At 41.2% G+C, this 22,200-nt stretch overlaps 11 non-coding genes across 11 annotated transcripts; all 11 read right to left on the bottom strand.

Moving 5' to 3' along the window:
* Window positions 1-1,365: 1,365 nt before the first annotated feature.
* Window positions 1,366-1,436, bottom strand: trnag-gcc (transfer RNA glycine (anticodon GCC)). Its single transcript has one exon. It is a non-coding gene; the product is annotated as a tRNA-Gly (tRNA).
* A 1,428-nt stretch (window positions 1,437-2,864) lies between these two features.
* Window positions 2,865-2,935, bottom strand: trnag-gcc (transfer RNA glycine (anticodon GCC)). The gene has a single exon. It is a non-coding gene; the product is annotated as a tRNA-Gly (tRNA).
* Window positions 2,936-4,363: 1,428 nt separating this feature from the next.
* On the bottom strand, window positions 4,364-4,434 carry trnag-gcc (transfer RNA glycine (anticodon GCC)). Its single transcript has one exon. It is a non-coding gene; the product is annotated as a tRNA-Gly (tRNA).
* Window positions 4,435-5,862: 1,428 nt separating this feature from the next.
* Window positions 5,863-5,933, bottom strand: trnag-gcc (transfer RNA glycine (anticodon GCC)). Its single transcript has one exon. It is a non-coding gene; the product is annotated as a tRNA-Gly (tRNA).
* A 1,428-nt stretch (window positions 5,934-7,361) lies between these two features.
* trnag-gcc (transfer RNA glycine (anticodon GCC)) lies at window positions 7,362-7,432 on the bottom strand. Its single transcript has one exon. It is a non-coding gene; the product is annotated as a tRNA-Gly (tRNA).
* A 1,428-nt stretch (window positions 7,433-8,860) lies between these two features.
* Window positions 8,861-8,931, bottom strand: trnag-gcc (transfer RNA glycine (anticodon GCC)). Its single transcript has one exon. It is a non-coding gene; the product is annotated as a tRNA-Gly (tRNA).
* A 1,428-nt stretch (window positions 8,932-10,359) lies between these two features.
* Window positions 10,360-10,430, bottom strand: trnag-gcc (transfer RNA glycine (anticodon GCC)). Its single transcript has one exon. It is a non-coding gene; the product is annotated as a tRNA-Gly (tRNA).
* Window positions 10,431-11,858: 1,428 nt separating this feature from the next.
* Window positions 11,859-11,929, bottom strand: trnag-gcc (transfer RNA glycine (anticodon GCC)). Its single transcript has one exon. It is a non-coding gene; the product is annotated as a tRNA-Gly (tRNA).
* Window positions 11,930-13,355: 1,426 nt separating this feature from the next.
* On the bottom strand, window positions 13,356-13,426 carry trnas-gcu (transfer RNA serine (anticodon GCU)). Its single transcript has one exon. It is a non-coding gene; the product is annotated as a tRNA-Ser (tRNA).
* Window positions 13,427-16,349: 2,923 nt separating this feature from the next.
* Window positions 16,350-16,420, bottom strand: trnas-gcu (transfer RNA serine (anticodon GCU)). Its single transcript has one exon. It is a non-coding gene; the product is annotated as a tRNA-Ser (tRNA).
* Window positions 16,421-19,540: 3,120 nt separating this feature from the next.
* Window positions 19,541-19,611, bottom strand: trnag-gcc (transfer RNA glycine (anticodon GCC)). Its single transcript has one exon. It is a non-coding gene; the product is annotated as a tRNA-Gly (tRNA).
* Window positions 19,612-22,200: the final 2,589 nt, after the last annotated feature.

The raw sequence follows: 22,200 nt of genomic DNA, 5'->3' as shown, positions 1-22,200 counted from the left end.
GATAACCATTTGCAGTGAATGACCACATGCTTAATAAGCATTTACACTGATTGACCGTGTCCTTTACATGTCATTTACACAGGGTGTCCACATCGTTAAGAACCATTTACGCTGCATGACCACATCCTTCATAATCATTGACACTGATCTGCTCACATTCTTCATATTTCTTTACACTGAATGACCACTTCCTTCATTTTCATTTACCATCATCTACTTACATCCTTAATAAGCATTTACACTGCACGATTACATCCTCAATAAGTCTTTCCACTGATCTACCCAGATCCTGCATAATTATTTACACTGATGGCCACTTTCTTCATCATCATTTCTACTGAACTGCTCACATTCTTCATCTACATTTACACTGAATAACCACATCCTCAAGAAACATTTACACTGAATTACCACATTCTTCATAACCATTTGCACCGATCTGCGCACATCCTTACTCTCCAGTTACACTGATCTGCACACATCATTATTGATCACTTACACTGAATGGCCACATACGTCTTAGTCATTTACACTGATCTACTCACATTACTAATCTTCATTTGCACTGAACGAAAGCATACTTAATAAGCATTTACAAGGAATGAGCACGTTCTTAATATTCATTTGCACTGAATGACCAAATTCTTAATAACCATTTATCATGATCTACCCACGTCCTTTATAATTATTTAACCTGAGCGACAACATCATTATTAAGCATTAAAACTGGACGCGCACATCATTCTTAATCAGTTACACTGAATGGCCACATACGTCTTACTCATTTACACTGATCTACCTACATCCTTACTAACATAGCAATATGCGAATTAGGAGCAGGAGTAGCGCACTCGGCCCCACGAGTCTGTTGCGCCATTCAATAAGATCATGGCTGATCTGATTGTAACCTCGACTCCACATTCCCTCCTACCCCCATAATCTTTCACCCCCTTGCTTTTCAAGAATCTAGCAACCCTCTGCCTTAAAAATAGTTTGTGACTCAGCTTGCACTGCCTTTTGAGGAAGAGAGTTCCAAAGACTCAGGACCCTGTGAGAGAAAAGATTTCTCCTCATCTATGCCTTAAATGGGCGACCCGTTATTTAAATCAGAAAGCAAGGGCTTCGATTCCCCAACAAAGGTCAACATAATTTCCATCTCCACCCTTAACAGGCCTCTGTGGATCAAGTCACCTGTTCCTCCTCGAAAGTCCCACAGACACAAAGCAATCCTGTCCAACCTTGCACCAGAAATTAACTCATCCACTGCAGCTGCTTGCATAATTATTTTGGCCTCAACCACTGCCTTCCTTCTATCAAGCAAGAGCCCAACACCACACACACTCTCGCCAAGACAAACACCAACTCTGCATTGACTGGGAATCGAACCCAGGCCTCCCACATGGCAAGCGAGAATTCTACCACTGAACCACCAAAGCCTGGCCATACTTAAAAGCTCAGCAGTTCCTTAAGAAGCATTTAGAGTGAATGACCTCATCCTTGATAACCATTTGCAGTGAATGACCACATGCTTAATAAGCATTTACACTGCTTGACCGTGTCCTTTACATGTCATTTACACAGGGTGTCCACATCGTTAAGAACCATTTACGCTGCATGACCACATCCTTCATAATCATTGACACTGATCTGCTCACATTCTTCATATTTCTTTACACTGAATGACCACTTCCTTCATTTTCATTTACCATCATCTACTTACATCCTTAATAAGCATTTACACTGCACGATTACATCCTCAATAAGTCTTTCCACTGATCTACCCAGATCCTGCATAATTATTTACACTGATGGCCACTTTCTTCATCTTCATTTATACTGAACTGCTCACATTCTTCATCTACATTTACACTGAATAACCACATCCTCAAGAAACATTTACACTGAATTACCACATTCTTCATAACCATTTGCACCGATCTGCGCACATCCTTACTCTCCAGTTACACTGATCTGCACACATCATTATTGATCACTTACACTGAATGGCCACATACGTCTTAGTCATTTACACTGATCTACTCACATTACTCATCTTCATTTGCACTGAACGAAAGCATACTTAATAAGCATTTACAAGGAATGAGCACGTTCTTAATATTCATTTGCACTGAATGACCAAATTCTTAATAACAATTTATAATGATTTACCCACGTCCTTTATAATTATTTAACCTGAGCGACAACATCATTATTAAACATTAAAACTGGACGCGCACATCATTCTTAATCAGTTACACTGAATGGCCACATACGTCTTACTCATTTACACTGATCTACCTACATCCTTACTAACATAGCAATATGCGAATTAGGAGCAGGAGTAGCGCACTCGGCCCCACGAGTCTGTTGCGCCATTCAATAAGATCATGGCTGATCTGATTGTAACCTCGACTCCACATTCCCTCCTACCCCCATAATCTTTCACCCCCTTGCTTTTCAAGAATCTAGCAACCCTCTGCCTTAAAAATAGTTTGTGACTCTGCTTGCACTGCCTTTTGAGGAAGAGAGTTCCAAAGACCCAGGACCCTGTGAGAGAAAAGATTTCTCCTCATCTATGCCTTAAATGGGCGACCCGTTATTTAAATCAGAAAGCAAGGGCTTCGATTCCCCAACAAAGGTCAACATAATTTCCATCTCCACCCTTTACAGGCCTCTGAGGATCAAGTCACCTGTTCCTCCTGGAAAGTCCCACAGACACAAAGCAATCCTGTCCAACCTTGCACCAGAAATTAACTCATCCACTGCAGCTGCTTGCATAATTATTTTGGCCTCAACCACTGCCTTCTTTCCATCAAGCAAGAGCCCAACACCACACACACTCTCGCCAAGACAAACACCAACTCTGCATTGACTGGGAATCAAACCCAGGCCTCCCACATGGCAAGCAAGAATTCTACCACTGAACCACCAATGCCCGGCCATACTTAAAAGCTCAGCAGTTCCTTAAGAAGCATTTAGAGTGAATGACCTCATCCTTGATAACCATTTGCAGTGAATGACCACATGCTTAATAAGCATTTACACTGCTTGACCGTGTCCTTTACATGTCATTTACACAGGGTGTCCACATCGTTAAGAACCATTTACGCTGCATGACCACATCCTTCATAATCATTGACACTGATCTGCTCACATTCTTCATATTTCTTTACACTGAATGACCACTTCCTTCATTTTCATTTACCATCATCTACTTACATCCTTAGTAAGCATTTACACTGCACGATTACATCCTCAATAAGTCTTTCCACTGATCTACCCAGATCCTGCATAATTATTTACACTGATGACCACTTTCTTCATCTTCATTTCTACTGAACTGCTCACATTCTTCATCTACATTTACACTGAATAACCACATCCTCAAGAAACATTTACACTGAATTACCACATTCTTCATAACCATTTGCACCGATCTGCGTACATCCTTACTCTCCAGTTACACTGATCTGCATACATCATTATTGATCACTTACACTGAATGGCCACATACGTCTTAGTCATTTACACTGATCTACTCACATTACTAATCTTCATTTGCACTGAACGAAAGCATACTTAATAAGCATTTACAAGGAATGAGCACGTTCTTAATATTCATTTGCACTGAATGACCACATTCTTAATAACCATTTATAATGATCTACCCACGTCCTTTATAATTATTTAACCTGAGCGACAACATCATTATTAAGCATTAAAACTGGACGCGCACATCATTCTTAATCAGTTACACTGAATGGCCACATACGTCTTACTCATTTACACTGATCTAACTACATCCTTACTAACATAGCAATATGCGAATTAGGAGCAGGAGTAGTGCACTCGGCCCCACGAGTCTGTTGCGCCATTCAATAAGATCATGGCTGATCTGATTGTAACCTCGACTCCACATTCCCTCCTACCCCCATAATCTTTCACCCCCTTGCTTTTCAAGAATCTAGCAACCCTCTGCCTTAAAAATAGTTTGTGACTCAGCTTGCACTGCCTTTTGAGGAAGAGAGTTCCAAAGACTCAGGACCCTGTGAGAGAAAAGATTTCTCCTCATCTATGCCTTAAATGGGCGACCCGTTATTTAAATCAGAAAGCAAGGGCTTCGATTCCCCAACAAAGGTCAACATAATTTCCATCTCCACCCTTAACAGGCCTCTGAGGATCAAGTCACCTGTTCCTCCTCGAAAGTCCCACAGACACAAAGCAAACTTGTCCAACCGAGCACCAGAAATTAACTCATCCACTGCAGCTGCTTGCATAATTATTTTGGCCTCAACCACTGCCTTCCTTCCATCAAGCAAGAGCCCAACACCAGACACACTCTCGCCAAGACAAACACCAACTCTGCATTGACTGGGAATCAAACCCAGGCCTCCCACATGGCAAGCGAGAATTCTACCACTGAACCACCAATGCCCGGCCATACTTAAAAGCTCAGCAGTTCCTTAAGAAGCATTTAGAGTGAATGACCTCATCCTTGATAACCATTTGCAGTGAATGACCACATGCTTAATAAGCATTTACACTGCTTGACCGTGTCCTTTACATGTCATTTACACAGGGTGTCCACATCGTTAAGAACCATTTACGCTGCATGACCACATCCTTCATAATCATTGACACTGATCTGCTCACATTCTTCATATTTCTTTACACTGAATGACCACTTCCTTCATTTTCATTTACCATCATCTACTTACATCCTTAATAAGCATTTACACTGCACGATTACATCCTCAATAAGTCTTTCCACTGATCTACCCAGATCCTGCATAATTATTTACACTGATGACCACTTTCTTCATCTTCATTTCTACTGAACTGCTCACATTCTTCATCTACATTTACACTGAATAACCACATCCTCAAGAAACATTTACACTGAATTACCACATTCTTCATAACCATTTGCACCGATCTGCGCACATCCTTACTCTCCAGTTACACTGATCTGCACACATCATTATTGATCACTTACACTGAATGGCCACATACGTCTTAGTCATTTACACTGATCTACTCACATTACTAATCTTCATTTGCACTGAACGAAAGCATACTTAATAAGCATTTACAAGGAATGAGCACGTTCTTAATATTCATTTGCACTGAATGACCACATTCTTAATAACCATTTATAATGATCTACCCACGTCCTTTATAATTATTTAACCTGAGCGACAACATCATTATTAAGCATTAAAACTGGACGCGCACATCATTCTTAATCAGTTACACTGAATGGCCACATACGTCTTACTCATTTACACTGATCTAACTACATCCTTACTAACATAGCAATATGCGAATTAGGAGCAGGAGTAGCGCACTCGGCCCCACGAGTCTGTTGCGCCATTCAATAAGATCATGGCTGATCTGATTGTAACCTCGACTCCACATTCCCTCCTACCCCCATAATCTTTCACCCCCTTGCTTTTCAAGAATCTAGCAACCCTCTGCCTTAAAAATAGTTTGTGACTCAGCTTGCACTGCCTTTTGAGGAAGAGAGTTCCAAAGACTCAGGACCCTGTGAGAGAAAAGATTTCTCCTCATCTATGCCTTAAATGGGCGACCCGTTATTTAAATCAGAAAGCAAGGGCTTCGATTCCCCAACAAAGGTCAACATAATTTCCATCTCCACCCTTAACAGGCCTCTGAGGATCAAGTCACCTGTTCCTCCTGGAAAGTCCCACAGACACAAAGCAATCCTGTCCAACCTTGCACCAGAAATTAACTCATCCACTGCAGCTGCTTGCATAATTATTTTGGCCTCAACCACTGCCTTCCTTCCATCAAGCAAGAGCCCAACACCACACACACTCTCGCCAAGACAAACACCAACTCTGCATTGACTGGGAATCGAACCCAGGCCTCCCACATGGCAAGCGAGAATTCTACCACTGAACCACCAATGCCTGGCCATACTTAAAAGCTCAGCAGTTCCTTAAGAAGCATTTAGAGTGAATGACCTCATCCTTGATAACCATTTGCAGTGAATGACCACATGCTTAATAAGCATTTACACTGCTTGACCGTGTCCTTTACATGTCATTTACACAGGGTGTCCACATCGTTAAGAACCATTTACGCTGCATGACCACATCCTTCATAATCATTGACACTGATCTGCTCACATTCTTCATATTTCTTTACACTGAATGACCACTTCCTTCATTTTCATTTACCATCATCTACTTACATCCTTAATAAGCATTTACACTGCACGATTACATCCTCAATAAGTCTTTCCACTGATCTACCCAGATCCTGCATAATTATTTACACTGATGACCACTTTCTTCATCTTCATTTCTACTGAACTGCTCACATTCTTCATCTACATTTACACTGAATAACCACATCCTCAAGAAACATTTACACTGAATTACCACATTCTTCATAACCATTTGCACCGATCTGCGCACATCCTTACTCTCCAGTTACACTGATCTGCACACATCATTATTGATCACTTACACTGAATGGCCACATACGTCTTAGTCATTTACACTGATCTACTCACATTACTAATCTTCATTTGCACTGAACGAAAGCATACTTAATAAGCATTTACAAGGAATGAGCACATTCTTAATATTCATTTGCACTGAATGACCAAATTCTTAATAACCATTTCTCATGATCTACCCACGTCCTTTATAATTATTTAACCTGAGCGACAACATCATTATTAAGCATTTAAACTGGACGCGCACATCATTCTTAATCAGTTACACTGAATGGCCACATACGTCTTACTCATTTACACTGATCTACCTACATCCTTACTAACATAGCAATATGCGAATTAGGAGCAGGAGCAGCGCACTCGGCCCCACGAGTCTGTTGTGCCATTCAATAAGATCATGGCTGATCTGATTGTAACCTCGACTCCACATTCCCTCCAACCCCCATAATCTTTCACCCCCTTGCTTTTCAAGAATCTAGCAACCCTCTGCCTTAAAAATAGTTTGTGACTCTGCTTGCACTGCCTTTTGAGGAAGAGAGTTCCAAAGACTCAGGACCCTGTGAGAGAAAAGATTTCTCCTCATCTATGCCTTAAATGGGCGACCCGTTATTTAAATCAGAAAGCAAGGGCTTCGATTCCCCAACAAAGGTCAACATAATTTCCATCTCCACCCTTTACAGGCCTCTGAGGATCAAGTCACCTGTTCCTCCTCGAAAGTCCCACAGACACAAAGCAATCCTGTCCAACCTTGCACCAGAAATTAACTCATCCACTGCAGCTCCTTGCATAATTATTATGACCTCAACCACTGCCTTCCTTCCATCAAGCAAGAGCCCAACACCACACACACTCTCGCCAAGACAAACACAAACTCTGCATTGACTGGGAATCGAACCCAGGCCTCCCACATGGCAAGCAAGAATTCTACCACTGAACCACCAATGCCTGGCCATACTTAAAAGCTCAGCAGTTCCTTAAGAAGCATTTAGAGTGAATGACCTCATCCTTGATAACCATTTGCAGTGAATGACCACATGCTTAATAAGCATTTACACTGCTTGACCGTGTCCTTTACATGTCATTTACACAGGGTGTCCACATCGATAAGAACCATTTACGCTGCATGACCACATCCTTCATAATCATTGACACTGATCTGCTCACATTCTTCATATTTCTTTACACTGAATGACCTCTTCCTTCATTTTCATTTACCATCATCTACTTACATCCTTAATAAGCATTTACACTGTACGATTACATCCTCAATAAGTCTTTCCACTGATCTACCCAGATCCTGCATAATTATTTACACTGATGGCCACTTTCTTCATCTTCATTTATACTGAACTGCTCACATTCTTCATCTACATTTACACTGAATAACCACATCCTCAAGAAACATTTACACTGAATTACCACATTCTTCATAACCATTTGCACCGATCTGCGCACATCCTTACTCTCCAGTTACACTGATCTGCACACATCATTATTGATCACTTACACTGAATGGCCACATACGTCTTAGTCATTTACACTGATCTACTCACATTACTAATCTTCATTTGCACTGAACGAAAGCATACTTAATAAGCATTTACAAGGAATGAGCACGTTCTTAATATTCATTTGCACTGAATGACCAAATTCTTAATAACCATTTTTAATGATCTACCCACGTCCTTTATAATTATTTAACCTGAGCGACAACATCATTATTAAGCATTAAAACTGGACGCGCACATCATTCTTAATCAGTTACACTGAATGGCCACATACGTCTTACTCATTTACACTGATCTACCTACATCCTTACTAACATAGCAATATGCGAATTAGGAGCAGGAGCAGCGCACTCGGCCCCACGAGTCTGTTGCGCCATTCAATAAGATCATGGCTGATCTGATTGTAACCTCGACTCCACATTCCCTCCTACCCCCATAATCTTTCACCCCCTTGCTTTTCAAGAATCTAGCAACCCTCTGCCTTAAAAATAGTTTGTGACTCAGCTTGCACTGCCTTTTGAGGAAGAGAGTTCCAAAGACTCAGGACCCTGTGAGAGAAAAGATTTCTCCTCATCTATGCCTTAAATGGGCGACCCGTTATTTAAATCAGAAAGCAAGGGCTTCGATTCCCCAACAAAGGTCAACATAATTTCCATCTCCACCCTTAACAGGCCTCTGAGGATCAAGTCACCTGTTCCTCCTGGAAAGTCCCACAGACACAAAGCAATCCTGTCCAACCTTGCACCAGAAATTAACTCATCCACTGCAGCTGCTTGCATAATTATTTTGGCCTCAACCACTGCCTTCCTTCCATCAAGCAAGAGCCCAACACCACACACACTCTCGCCAAGACAAACACCAACTCTGCATTGACTGGGAATCGAACCCAGGCCTCCCACATGGCAAGCGAGAATTCTACCACTGAACCACCAATGCCTGGCCATACTTAAAAGCTCAGCAGTTCCTTAAGAAGCATTTAGAGTGAATGACCTCATCCTTGATAACCATTTGCAGTGAATGACCACATGCTTAATAAGCATTTACACTGCTTGACCGTGTCCTTTACATGTCATTTACACAGGGTGTCCACATCGTTAAGAACCATTTACGCTGCATGACCACATCCTTCATAATCATTGACACTGATCTGCTCACATTCTTCATATTTCTTTACACTGAATGACCACTTCCTTCATTTTCATTTACCATCATCTACTTACATCCTTAATAAGCATTTACACTGCACGATTACATCCTCAATAAGTCTTTCCACTGATCTACCCAGATCCTGCATAATTATTTACACTGATGACCACTTTCTTCATCTTCATTTCTACTGAACTGCTCACATTCTTCATCTACATTTACACTGAATAACCACATCCTCAAGAAACATTTACACTGAATTACCACATTCTTCATAACCATTTGCACCGATCTGCGCACATCCTTACTCTCCAGTTACACTGATCTGCACACATCATTATTGATCACTTACACTGAATGGCCACATACGTCTTAGTCATTTACACTGATCTACTCACATTACTAATCTTCATTTGCACTGAACGAAAGCATACTTAATAAGCATTTACAAGGAATGAGCACATTCTTAATATTCATTTGCACTGAATGACCAAATTCTTAATAACCATTTCTCATGATCTACCCACGTCCTTTATAATTATTTAACCTGAGCGACAACATCATTATTAAGCATTTAAACTGGACGCGCACATCATTCTTAATCAGTTACACTGAATGGCCACATACGTCTTACTCATTTACACTGATCTACCTACATCCTTACTAACATAGCAATATGCGAATTAGGAGCAGGAGCAGCGCACTCGGCCCCACGAGTCTGTTGTGCCATTCAATAAGATCATGGCTGATCTGATTGTAACCTCGACTCCACATTCCCTCCAACCCCCATAATCTTTCACCCCCTTGCTTTTCAAGAATCTAGCAACCCTCTGCCTTAAAAATAGTTTGTGACTCTGCTTGCACTGCCTTTTGAGGAAGAGAGTTCCAAAGACTCAGGACCCTGTGAGAGAAAAGATTTCTCCTCATCTATGCCTTAAATGGGCGACCCGTTATTTAAATCAGAAAGCAAGGGCTTCGATTCCCCAACAAAGGTCAACATAATTTCCATCTCCACCCTTTACAGGCCTCTGAGGATCAAGTCACCTGTTCCTCCTCGAAAGTCCCACAGACACAAAGCAATCCTGTCCAACCTTGCACCAGAAATTAACTCATCCACTGCAGCTCCTTGCATAATTATTATGACCTCAACCACTGCCTTCCTTCCATCAAGCAAGAGCCCAACACCACACACACTCTCGCCAAGACAAACACAAACTCTGCATTGACTGGGAATCGAACCCAGGCCTCCCACATGGCAAGCAAGAATTCTACCACTGAACCACCAATGCCTGGCCATACTTAAAAGCTCAGCAGTTCCTTAAGAAGCATTTAGAGTGAATGACCTCATCCTTGATAACCATTTGCAGTGAATGACCACATGCTTAATAAGCATTTACACTGCTTGACCGTGTCCTTTACATGTCATTTACACAGGGTGTCCACATCGATAAGAACCATTTACGCTGCATGACCACATCCTTCATAATCATTGACACTGATCTGCTCACATTCTTCATATTTCTTTACACTGAATGACCTCTTCCTTCATTTTCATTTACCATCATCTACTTACATCCTTAATAAGCATTTACACTGTACGATTACATCCTCAATAAGTCTTTCCACTGATCTACCCAGATCCTGCATAATTATTTACACTGATGGCCACTTTCTTCATCTTCATTTATACTGAACTGCTCACATTCTTCATCTACATTTACACTGAATAACCACATCCTCAAGAAACATTTACACTGAATTACCACATTCTTCATAACCATTTGCACCGATCTGCGCACATCCTTACTCTCCAGTTACACTGATCTGCACACATCATTATTGATCACTTACACTGAATGGCCACATACGTCTTAGTCATTTACACTGATCTACTCACATTACTAATCTTCATTTGCACTGAACGAAAGCATACTTAATAAGCATTTACAAGGAATGAGCACGTTCTTAATATTCATTTGCACTGAATGACCAAATTCTTAATAACCATTTTTAATGATCTACCCACGTCCTTTATAATTATTTAACCTGAGCGACAACATCATTATTAAGCATTAAAACTGGACGCGCACATCATTCTTAATCAGTTACACTGAATGGCCACATACGTCTTACTCATTTACACTGATCTACCTACATCCTTACTAACATAGCAATATGCGAATTAGGAGCAGGAGCAGCGCACTCGGCCCCACGAGTCTGTTGCGCCATTCAATAACATCATGGCTGATCTGATTGTAACCTCGACTGCACATTCCCTCCTACCCCCATAATCTTTCACCCCCTTGCTTTTCAAGAATCTAGCAACCCTCTGCCTTAAAAATAGTTTGTGACTCAGCTTGCACTGCCTTTTGAGGAAGAGAGTTCCAAAGACTCAGGACCCTGTGAGAGAAAAGATTTCTCCTCATCTATGCCTTAAATGGGCGACCCGTTATTTAAATCAGAAAGCAAGGGTTTCGATTCCCCAACAAAAGTCAACATAATTTCCATCTCCACCCTTTACAGGCCTCTGAGGATCAAGTCACCTGTTCCTCCTCGAAAGTCCCACAGACACAAAGCAATCCTGTCCAACCTTGCACCAGAAATTAACTCATCCACTGCAGCTGCTTGCATAATTATTTTGACCTCAACCACTGCCTTCCTTCCATCAAGCAAGAGCCGAACACCACACACACTCTCGCCAAGACAAACACAAACTCTGCATTGACTGGGAATCGAACCCAGGCCTCCCACATGGCAAGCGAGAATTCTACCACTGAACCACCAATGCCTGGCCATACTCAAAAGCTCAGCAGTTCCTTAAGAAGCATTTAGAGTGAATGACCTCATCCTTGATAACCATTTGCAGTGAATGACCACATGCTTAATAAGCATTTACACTGCTTGACCGTGTCCTTTACATGTCATTTACACAGGGTGTCCACATCGATAAGAACCATTTACGCTGCATGACCACATCCTTCATAATCATTGACACTGATCTGCTCACATTCTTCATATTTCTTTACACTGAATGACCACTTCCTTCATTTTCATTTACCATCATCTACTTACATCCTTAATAAGCATTTACACTGCACGATTACATCCTCAATAAGTCTTTCCACTGATCTACCCAGATCCTGCATAATTATTTACACTGATGGCCACTTTCTTCATCTTCATTTATACTGAACTGCTCACATTCTTCATCTACATTTACACTGAATAACCACATCCTCAAGAAACATTTACACTGAATTACCACATTCTTCATAACCATTTGCACCGATCTGCGCACATCCTTACTCTCCAGTTACACTGATCTGCACACATCATTATTGATCACTTACACTGAATGGCCACATACGTCTTAGTCATTTACACTGATCTACTCACATTACTAATCTTCATTTGCACTGAACGAAAGCATACTTAATAAGCATTTACAAGGAATGAGCACGTTCTTAATATTCATTTGCACTGAATGACCACATTCTTAATAACCATTTATAATGATCTACCCACGTCCTCTATAATTATTTAACCTGAGCGACAACATCATTATTAAGCATTAAAACTGGACGCGCACATCATTCTTAATCAGTTACACTGAATGGCCACATACGTCTTACTCATTTACACTGATCTACCTACATCCTGACTAACATAGCAATATGCGAATTAGGAGCAGGAGTAGCGCACTCGGCCCCACGAGTTTGTTGCGCCATTCAATAAGATCATGGCTGATCTGATTGTAACCTCGACTCCACATTCCCTCCTACCCCCATAATCTTTCACCCCCTTGCTTTTCAAGAATCTAGCAGCCCTCTGCCTTAAAAATAGTTTGTGACTCTGCTTGCACTGCCTTTTGAGGAAGAGAGTTCCAAAGACTCAGGACCCTGTGAGAGAAAAGATTTCTCCTCATCTATGCCTTAAATGGGCGACCCGTTATTTAAATCAGAAAGCAAGGGCTTCGATTCCCCAACAAAGGTCAACATAATTTCCATCTCCACCCTTTACAGGCCTCTGAGGATCAAGTCACCTGTTCCTCCTCGAAAGTCCCACAGACACAAAGCAATCCTGTCCAACCTTGCACCAGAAATTAACTCATCCACTGCAGCTGCTTGCATAATTATTTTGGCCTCAACCACTGCTTTCTTTCCATCAAGCAAGAGCCCAACACCACACACACTCGCCAAGATAAACACCAACTCTGCAATGACTAGGAATCGAACCCAGGCCTCCCACATAGCAAGCGAGAATTCTACCACTGAACCACCAATGCCTGGCCATACTCAAAAGCTCAGCAGTTCCTTAAGAAGCATTTCGAGTGAATGACCTCATCCTTGATAACCATTTGCAGTGAATGACCACATGCTTAATAAGCATTTACACTGCTTGACCGTGTCCTTTACATGTCATTTACACAGGGTGTCCACATCGTTAAGAACCATTTACGCTGCATGACCACATCCTTCATAATCATTGACACTGATCTGCTCACATTCTTCATATTTCTTTACACTGAATGACCACTTCCTTCATTTTCATTTACCATCATCTACTTACATCCTTAATAAGCATTTACACTGCACGATTACATCCTCAGTAAGTCTTTCCACTGATCTACCCAGATCCTGCATAATTATTTACACTGATGGCCACTTTCTTCATCTTCATTTATACTGAACTGCTCACATTCTTCATCTACATTTACACTGAATAACCACATCCTCAAGAAACATTTACACTGAATTACCACATTCTTCATAACCATTTGCACCGATCTGCGCACATCCTTACTCTCCAGTTACACTGATCTGCACACATCATTATTGATCACTTACACTGAATGGCCACATACGTCTTAGTCATTTACACTGATCTACTCACATTACTAATCTTCATTTGCACTGAACGAAAGCATACTTAATAAGCATTTACAAGGAATGAGCACGTTCTTAATATTCATTTGCACTGAATGACCAAATTCTTAATAACCATTTATAATGATCTACCCACGTCCTTTATAATTATTTCACCTGAGCGACAACATCATTATTAAGCATTAAAACTGGACGCGCACATCATTCTTAATCAGTTACACTGAATGGCCACATACGTCTTACTCATTTACACTGATCTACCTACATCCTTACTAACATAGCAATATGCGAATTAGGAGCAGGAGTAGCGCACTCGGCCCCACGAGTCTGTTGCGCCATTCAATAAGATCATGGCTGATCTGATTGTAACCTCGACTCCACATTCCCTCCTACCCCCATAATCTTTCACCCCCTTGCTTTTCAAGAATTAGCAACCCTCTGCCTTAAAAATAGTTTGTGACTCTGCTTGCACTGCCTTTTGAGGAAGAGTTCCAAAGACTCAGGACCCTGTGAGAGAAAAGATTTCTCCTCATCTATGCCTTAAATGGGCGACCCGTTATTTAAATCAGAAAGCAAGGGCTTCGATTCCCCAACAAAGGTCAACATAATTTCCATCTCCACCCTTTACAGGCCTCTGAGGATCAAGTCACCTGTTCCTCCTCGAAAGTCCCACAGACACAAAGCAATCCTGTCCAACCTTGCACCAGAAATTAACTCACCCACTGCAGCTGCTTGCATAATTATTTTGACCTCAACCACTGCCTTCTTTCCATCAAGCAAGAGCCCAACACCACACACACTCTCGCCAAGACAAACACCAACTCTGCATTGACTGGGAATCAAACCCAGGCCTCCCACATGGCAAGCGAGAATTCTACACTGAACCACCAATGCCTGGCCATACTTAAAAGCTCAGCAGTTCCTTAAGAAGCATTTAGAGTGAATGACCTCATCCTTGATAACCATTTGCAGTGAATGACCACATGCTTAATAAGCATTTACACTGCTTGACCGTGTCCTTTACATGTCATTTACACAGGGTGTCCACATCGTTAAGAACCATTTACGCTGCATGACCACATCCTTCATAATCATTGACACTGATCTGCTCACATTCTTCATATTTCTTTACACTGAATGACCACTTCCTTCATTTTCATTTACCATCATCTACTTACATCCTTAATAAGCATTTACACTGCACGATTACATCCTCAATAAGTCTTTCCACTGATCTACCCAGATCCTGCATAATTATTTACACTGATGGCCACTTTCTTCATCTTCATTTATACTGAACTGCGCACATTCTTCATCTACATTTACACTGAATAACCACATCCTCAAGAAACATTTACACTGAATTACCACATTCTTCATAAGCACTTGCACCGATCTGCGCACATCCTTACTCTCCAGTTACACTGATCTGCACACATCATTATTGATCACTTACACTGAATGGCCACATACGTCTTAGTCATTTACACTGATCTACTCACATTACTAATCTTCATTTGCACTGAACGAAAGCATACTTAATAAGCATTTACAAGGAATGAGCACGTTCTTAATATTCATTTGCATTGAATGACCAAATTCTTAATAACCATTTATAATGATCTACCCACGTCCTTTATAATTATTTAACCTGAGTGACAACATCATTATTAAGCATTAAAACTGGACGCGCACATCATTCTTAATCAGTTACACTGAATGGCCACATACGTCTTCCTCATTTACACTGATCTAACTACATCCTTACTAACACAGCAATATGCGAATTAGGAGCAGGAGTAGCGCACTCGGCCCCACGAGTCTGTTGCGCCATTCAATAAGATCATGGCTGATCTGATTGTAACCTCGACTCCACATTCCCTCCTACCCCCATAATCTTTCACCCCCTTGCTTTTCAAGAATCTAGCAACCCTCTGCCTTAAAAATAGTTTGTGACTCTGCTTGCACTGCCTTTTGAGGAAGAGAATTCCAAAGACTCAGGACCCTGTGAGAGAAAAGATTTATCCTCATCTCTGCCTTAAATGGGCGACCCGTTATTTAAATCAGAAAGCAAGGGCTTCGATTCCCCAACAAAGGTCAACATAATTTCCATCTCCACCCTTTTCAGGCCTCTGAGGATCAAGTCACCTGTTCCTCCTCGAAAGTCCCACAGACACAAAGCAATCCTGTCCAACCTTGCACCAGAAATTAACTCATCCACTGCAGCTGCTTGCATAATTATAGTGGCCTCAACCACTGCCTTCTTACCATCAAGCAAGAGCCCAACACCACACACACTCTCGCCAAGACAAACACCAACTCTGCATCGACTGGGAATCGAACCCAGGCCTCCCACATAGCAAGCGAGAATTCTACCACTGAACCACCAATGCCTGGCCAAACTCAATAGCTCAGCAGTTCCTTAAGAAGCATTTAGAGTGAATGACCTCATCCTTGAAAACCATTTGCAGTGAATGACCACATGCTTAATAAGCATTTACACTGCTTGACCGTGTCCTTTACATGTCATTTACACAGGGTGTCCACATCGTTAAGAACCATTTACGCTGCATGACCACATCCTTCATAATCATTGACACTGATCTGCTCACATTCTTCATATTTCTTTACACTGAATGACCACTTCCTTCATTTTCATTTAACATCATCTACTTACATCCTTAATAAGCATTTACACTGCTTGACCGTGTCCTTTACATGTCATTTACACAGGGTGTCCACATCGTTAAGAACCATTTACGCTGCATGACCACATCCTTCATAATCATTGACACTGATCTGCTCACATTCTTCATATTTCTTTACACTGAATGACCACTTCCTTCATATTCATTTACCATCATCTACTTACATCCTTAATAAGCATTTACACTGCACGATTACATCCTCAATAAGTCTTTCCACTGATCTACCCAGATCCTGCATAATTATTTACACTGATGGCCACTTTCTTCATCTTCATTTATACTGAACTGCTCACATTCTTCATCTACATTTACACTGAATAACCACATCCTCAAGAATCATTTACACTGAATTACCACATTCTTCATAACCACTTGCACCGATCTGCGCACATCCTTACTCTCCAGTTACACTGATCTGCACACATCATTATTGATCACTTACACTGAATGGCCACATACGTCTTAGTCATTTACACTGATCTACTCACATTACTAATCTTCATTTGCACTGAACGAAAGCATACTTAATAAGCATTTACAAGGAATGAGCACGTTCTTAATATTCATTTGCATTGAATGACCAAATTCTTAATAACCATTTATAATGATCTACCCACGTCCTTTATAATTATTTCACCTGAGCGACAACATCATTATTAAGCATTAAAACTGGACGCGCACATCATTCTTAATCAGTTACACTGAATGGCCACATACGTCTTACTCATTTACACTGATCTACCTACATCCTTACTAACACAGCAATATGCGAATTAGGAGCAGGAGTAGCGCACTCGGCCCCACGAGTCTGTTGCGCCATTCAATAAGATCATGGCTGATCTGATTGTAACCTCGACTCCACATTCCCTCCTACCCCCATAATCTTTCACCCCCTTGCTTTTCAAGAATCTAGCAACCCTCTGCCTTAAAAATAGTTTGTGACTCTGCTTGCACTGCCTTTTGAGGAAGAGAGTTCCAAAGACTCAGGACCCTGTGAGAGAAAAGATTTCTCCTCATCTATGCCTTAAATGAGCAACCCGTTATTTAAATCAGAAAGCAAGGGCTTCGATTCCCCAACAAAGGTCAACATAATTTCCATCTCCACCCTTTACAGGCCTCTGAGGATCAAGTCATATGTTCCTCCTCGAAAGTCCCACAGACACAAAGCAATCCTGTCCAACCTTGCACCAGAAATTAACTCATCCACTGCAGCTGCTTGCATAATTATTTTGGCCTCAACCACTGCCTTCCTTCCATCAAGCAAGAGCCCAACACCACACACACTCTCCCCAAGACAAACACCAACTCTGCATTGACTGGGAATCAAACCCAGGCCTCCCACATGGCCAACAAGAATTCTACCACTGAACCACCAATGCCTGGCCATACTCAAAAGCTCAGCAGTTCCTTAAGAAGCATTTAGAGTGAATGACCTCATCCTTGATAACCATTTGCAGTGAATGACCACATGCTTAATAAGCATTTACACTGCTTGACCGTGTCCTTTACATGTCATTTACACAGGGTGTCCACATCGTTAAGAACCATTTACGCTGCATGACCACATCCTTCATAATCATTGACACTGATCTGCTCACATTCTTCATGTCTTTACACTGAATGACCACTTCCTTCATTTTCATTTACCATCATCTACTTACATCCTTAATAAGCATTTACACTGCACGATTACATCCTCAATAAGTCTTTCCACTGATCTACCCAGATCCTGCATAATTATTTACACTGATGGCCACTTTCTTCATCTTCATTTATACTGAACTGCTCACATTCTTCATCTACATTTACACTGAATAACCACATCCTCAAGAAACATTTACACTGAATTACCACATTCTTCATAACCATTTGCACCGATCTGCGCACATCCTTACTCTCCAGTTACACTGATCTGCACACATCATTATTGATCACTTACACTGAATGGCCACATAAGTCTTAGTCATTTACACTGATCTACTCACATTACTAATCTTCATTTGCACTGAACGAAAGCATACTTAATAAGCATTTACAAGGAATGAGCACGTTCTTAATATTCATTTGCACTGAATGACCAAATTCTTAATAACCATTTATAATGATCTACCCACGTCATTTATAATTATTTCACCTGAGCGACAACATCATTATGAAGCATTAAAACTGGACGCGCACATCATTCTTAATCAGTTACACTGAATGGCCACATACGTCTTACTCATTTACACTGATCTACCTACATCCTTACTAACATAGCAATATGCGAATTAGGAGCAGGAGTAGCGCACTCGGCCCCACGAGTCTGTTGCGCCATTCAATAAGATCATGGCTGATCTGATTGTAACCTCGACTCCACATTCCCTCCTACCCCCATAATCTTTCACCCCCTTGCTTTTCAAGAATCTAGCAACCCTCTGCCTTAAAAATAGTTTGTGACTCTGCTTGCACTGCCTTTTGAGGAAGAGAGTTCCAAAGACTCAGGACCCTGTGAGAGAAAAGATTTCTCCTCATCTATGCCTTAAATGAGCGACCCATTATTTAAATCAGAAAGCAAGGGCTTCGATTCCCCAACAAAGGTCAACATAATTTCCATCTCCACCCTTTACAGGCCTCTGAGGATCAAGTCATATGTTCCTCCTCGAAAGTCCCACAGACACAAAGCAATCCTGTCCAACCTTGCACCAGAAATTAACTCATCCACTGCAGCTGCTTGCATAATTATTTTGGCCTCAACCACTGCCTTCTTTCCATCAAGCAAGAGCCCAACACCACACACACTCTCGCCAAGACAAACACCAACTCTGCATTAACTGGGAATCGAACCCAGGCCTCCCACCTGGCAAGCAAGAATTCTACCACTGAACCACCAATGCCTGGCCAAACTAAAAATCTCAGCAGTTCCTTAAGAAGCATTTAGAGTGAATGACCTCATCCTTGATAACCATTTGCAGTGAATGACCACATGCTTAATAAGCATTTACACTGCTTGACCGTGTCCTTTACATGTCATTTACACAGGGTGTCCACATCGTTAAGAACCATTTACGCTGCATGACCACATCCTTCATAATCATTGACACTGATCTGCTCACATTCTTCATGTCTTTACACTGAATGACCACTTCCTTCATTTTCATTTACCATCATCTACTTACATCCTTAATAAGCATTTACACTGCACGATTACATCCTCAATAAGTCTTTCCACTGATCTACCCAGATCCTGCATAATTATTTACACTGATGGCCACTTTCTTCATCTTCATTTATACTGAACTGCTCACATTCTTCATCTACATTTACACTGAATAACCACATCCTCAAGAAACATTTACACTGAATTACCACATTCTTCATAACCATTTGCACCGATCTGCGCACATCCTTACTCTCCAGTTACACTGATCTGCACACATCATTATTGATCACTTACACTGAATGGCCACATAAGTCTTAGTCATTTACACTGATCTACTCACATTACTAATCTTCATTTGCACTGAACGAAAGCATACTTAATAAGCATTTACAAGGAATGAGCACGTTCTTAATATTCATTTGCACTGAATGACCAAATTCTTAATAACCATTTATAATGATCTACCCACGTCATTTATAATTATTTCACCTGAGCGACAACATCATTATGAAGCATTAAAACTGGACGCGCATATCATTCTTAATCAGTTACACTGAATGGCCACATACGTCTTACTCATTTACACTGATCTACCTACATCCTTACTAACATAGCAATATGCGAATTAGGAGCAGGAGTAGCGCACTCGGCCCCACGAGTCTGTTGCGCCATTCAATAAGATCATGGCTGATCTGATTGTAACCTCGACTCCACATTCCCTCCTACCCCCATAATCTTTCACCCCCTTGCTTTTCAAGAATCTAGCAACCCTCTGCCTTAAAAATAGTTTGTGACTCTGCTTGCACTGCCTTTTGAGGAAGAGAGTTCCAAAGACTCAGGACCCTGTGAGAGAAAAGATTTCTCCTCATCTATGCCTTAAATGAGCGACCCGTTATTTAAATCAGAAAGCAAGGGCTTCGATTCCCCAACAAAGGTCAACATAATTTCCATCTCCACCCTTTACAGGCCTCTGAGGATCAAGTCATATGTTCCTCCTCGAAAGTCCCACAGACACAAAGCAATCCTGTCCAACCTTGCACCAGAAATTAACTCATCCACTGCAGCTGCTTGCATAATTATTTTGGCCTCAACCACTGCCTTCCTTCCATCAAGCAAGAGCCCAACACCACACACACTCTCCCCAAGACAAACACCAACTCTGCATTGACTGGGAATCAAACCCAGGCCTCCCACATGGCCAACAAGAATTCTACCACTGAACCACCAATGCCTGGCCATACTCAAAAGCTCAGCAGTTCCTTAAGAAGCATTTAGAGTGCATGACCTCATCCTTGATAACCATTTGCAGTGAATGACCACATGCTTAATAAGCATTTACACTGCTTGACCGTGTCCTTTACATGTCATTTACACAGGGTGTCCACATCGTTAAGAACCATTTACGCTGCATGACCACATCCTTCATAATCATTGACACTGATCTGCTCACATTCTTCATATTTCTTTACACTGAATGACCACTTCCTTCATTTTCATTTACCATCATCTACTTACATCCTTAATAAGCATTTACACTGCACGATTACATCCTGAATAAGTCTTTCCACTGATCTACCCAGATCCTGCATAATTATTTACACTGATGGCCACTTTCTTCATCTTCATTTATACTGAACTGCTCACATTCTTCATCTACATTTACACTGAATAACCACATCCTCAAGAAACATTTACACTGAATTACCACATTCTTCATAACCATTTGCACCGATCTGCGCACATCCTTACTCTCCAGTTACACTGATCTGCACACATCATTATTGATCACTTACACTGAATGGCCACATACGTCTTAGTCATTTACACTGATCTACTCACATTACTAATCTTCACTTGCACTGAACGAAAGCATACTTAATAAGCATTTACAAGGAATGAGCACGTTCTTAATATTCATTTGCACTGAATGACCAAATTCTTAATAACCATTTATAATGATCTACCCACGTCCTTTATAATTATTTAACCTGAGCGACAACATCATTATTAAGCATTAAAACTGGACGCGCACATCATTCTTAATCAGTTACACTGAATGGCCACATACGTCTTACTCATTTACACTGATCTACCTACATCCTTACTAACATAGCAATATGCGAATTAGGAGCAGGAGTAGCGCACTCGGCCCCACGAGTCTGTTGCGCCATTCAATAAGATCATGGCTGATCTGATTGTAACCTCGACTCCACATTCCCTCCTACCCCCATAATCTTTCACCCCCTTGCTTTTCAAGAATCTAGCAACCCTCTGCCTTAAAAATAGTTTGTGACTCTGCTTGCACTGCCTTTTGAGGAAGAGA

Source organism: Heterodontus francisci, chromosome 1 (assembly GCF_036365525.1).
Source record: "Heterodontus francisci isolate sHetFra1 chromosome 1, sHetFra1.hap1, whole genome shotgun sequence".
NCBI classification, from domain to species: domain Eukaryota; kingdom Metazoa; phylum Chordata; class Chondrichthyes; order Heterodontiformes; family Heterodontidae; genus Heterodontus; species Heterodontus francisci.
The sequence above is the reverse complement of the archived record's forward strand: the minus strand, read 5'-3'. Positions and strand labels throughout refer to the sequence as shown.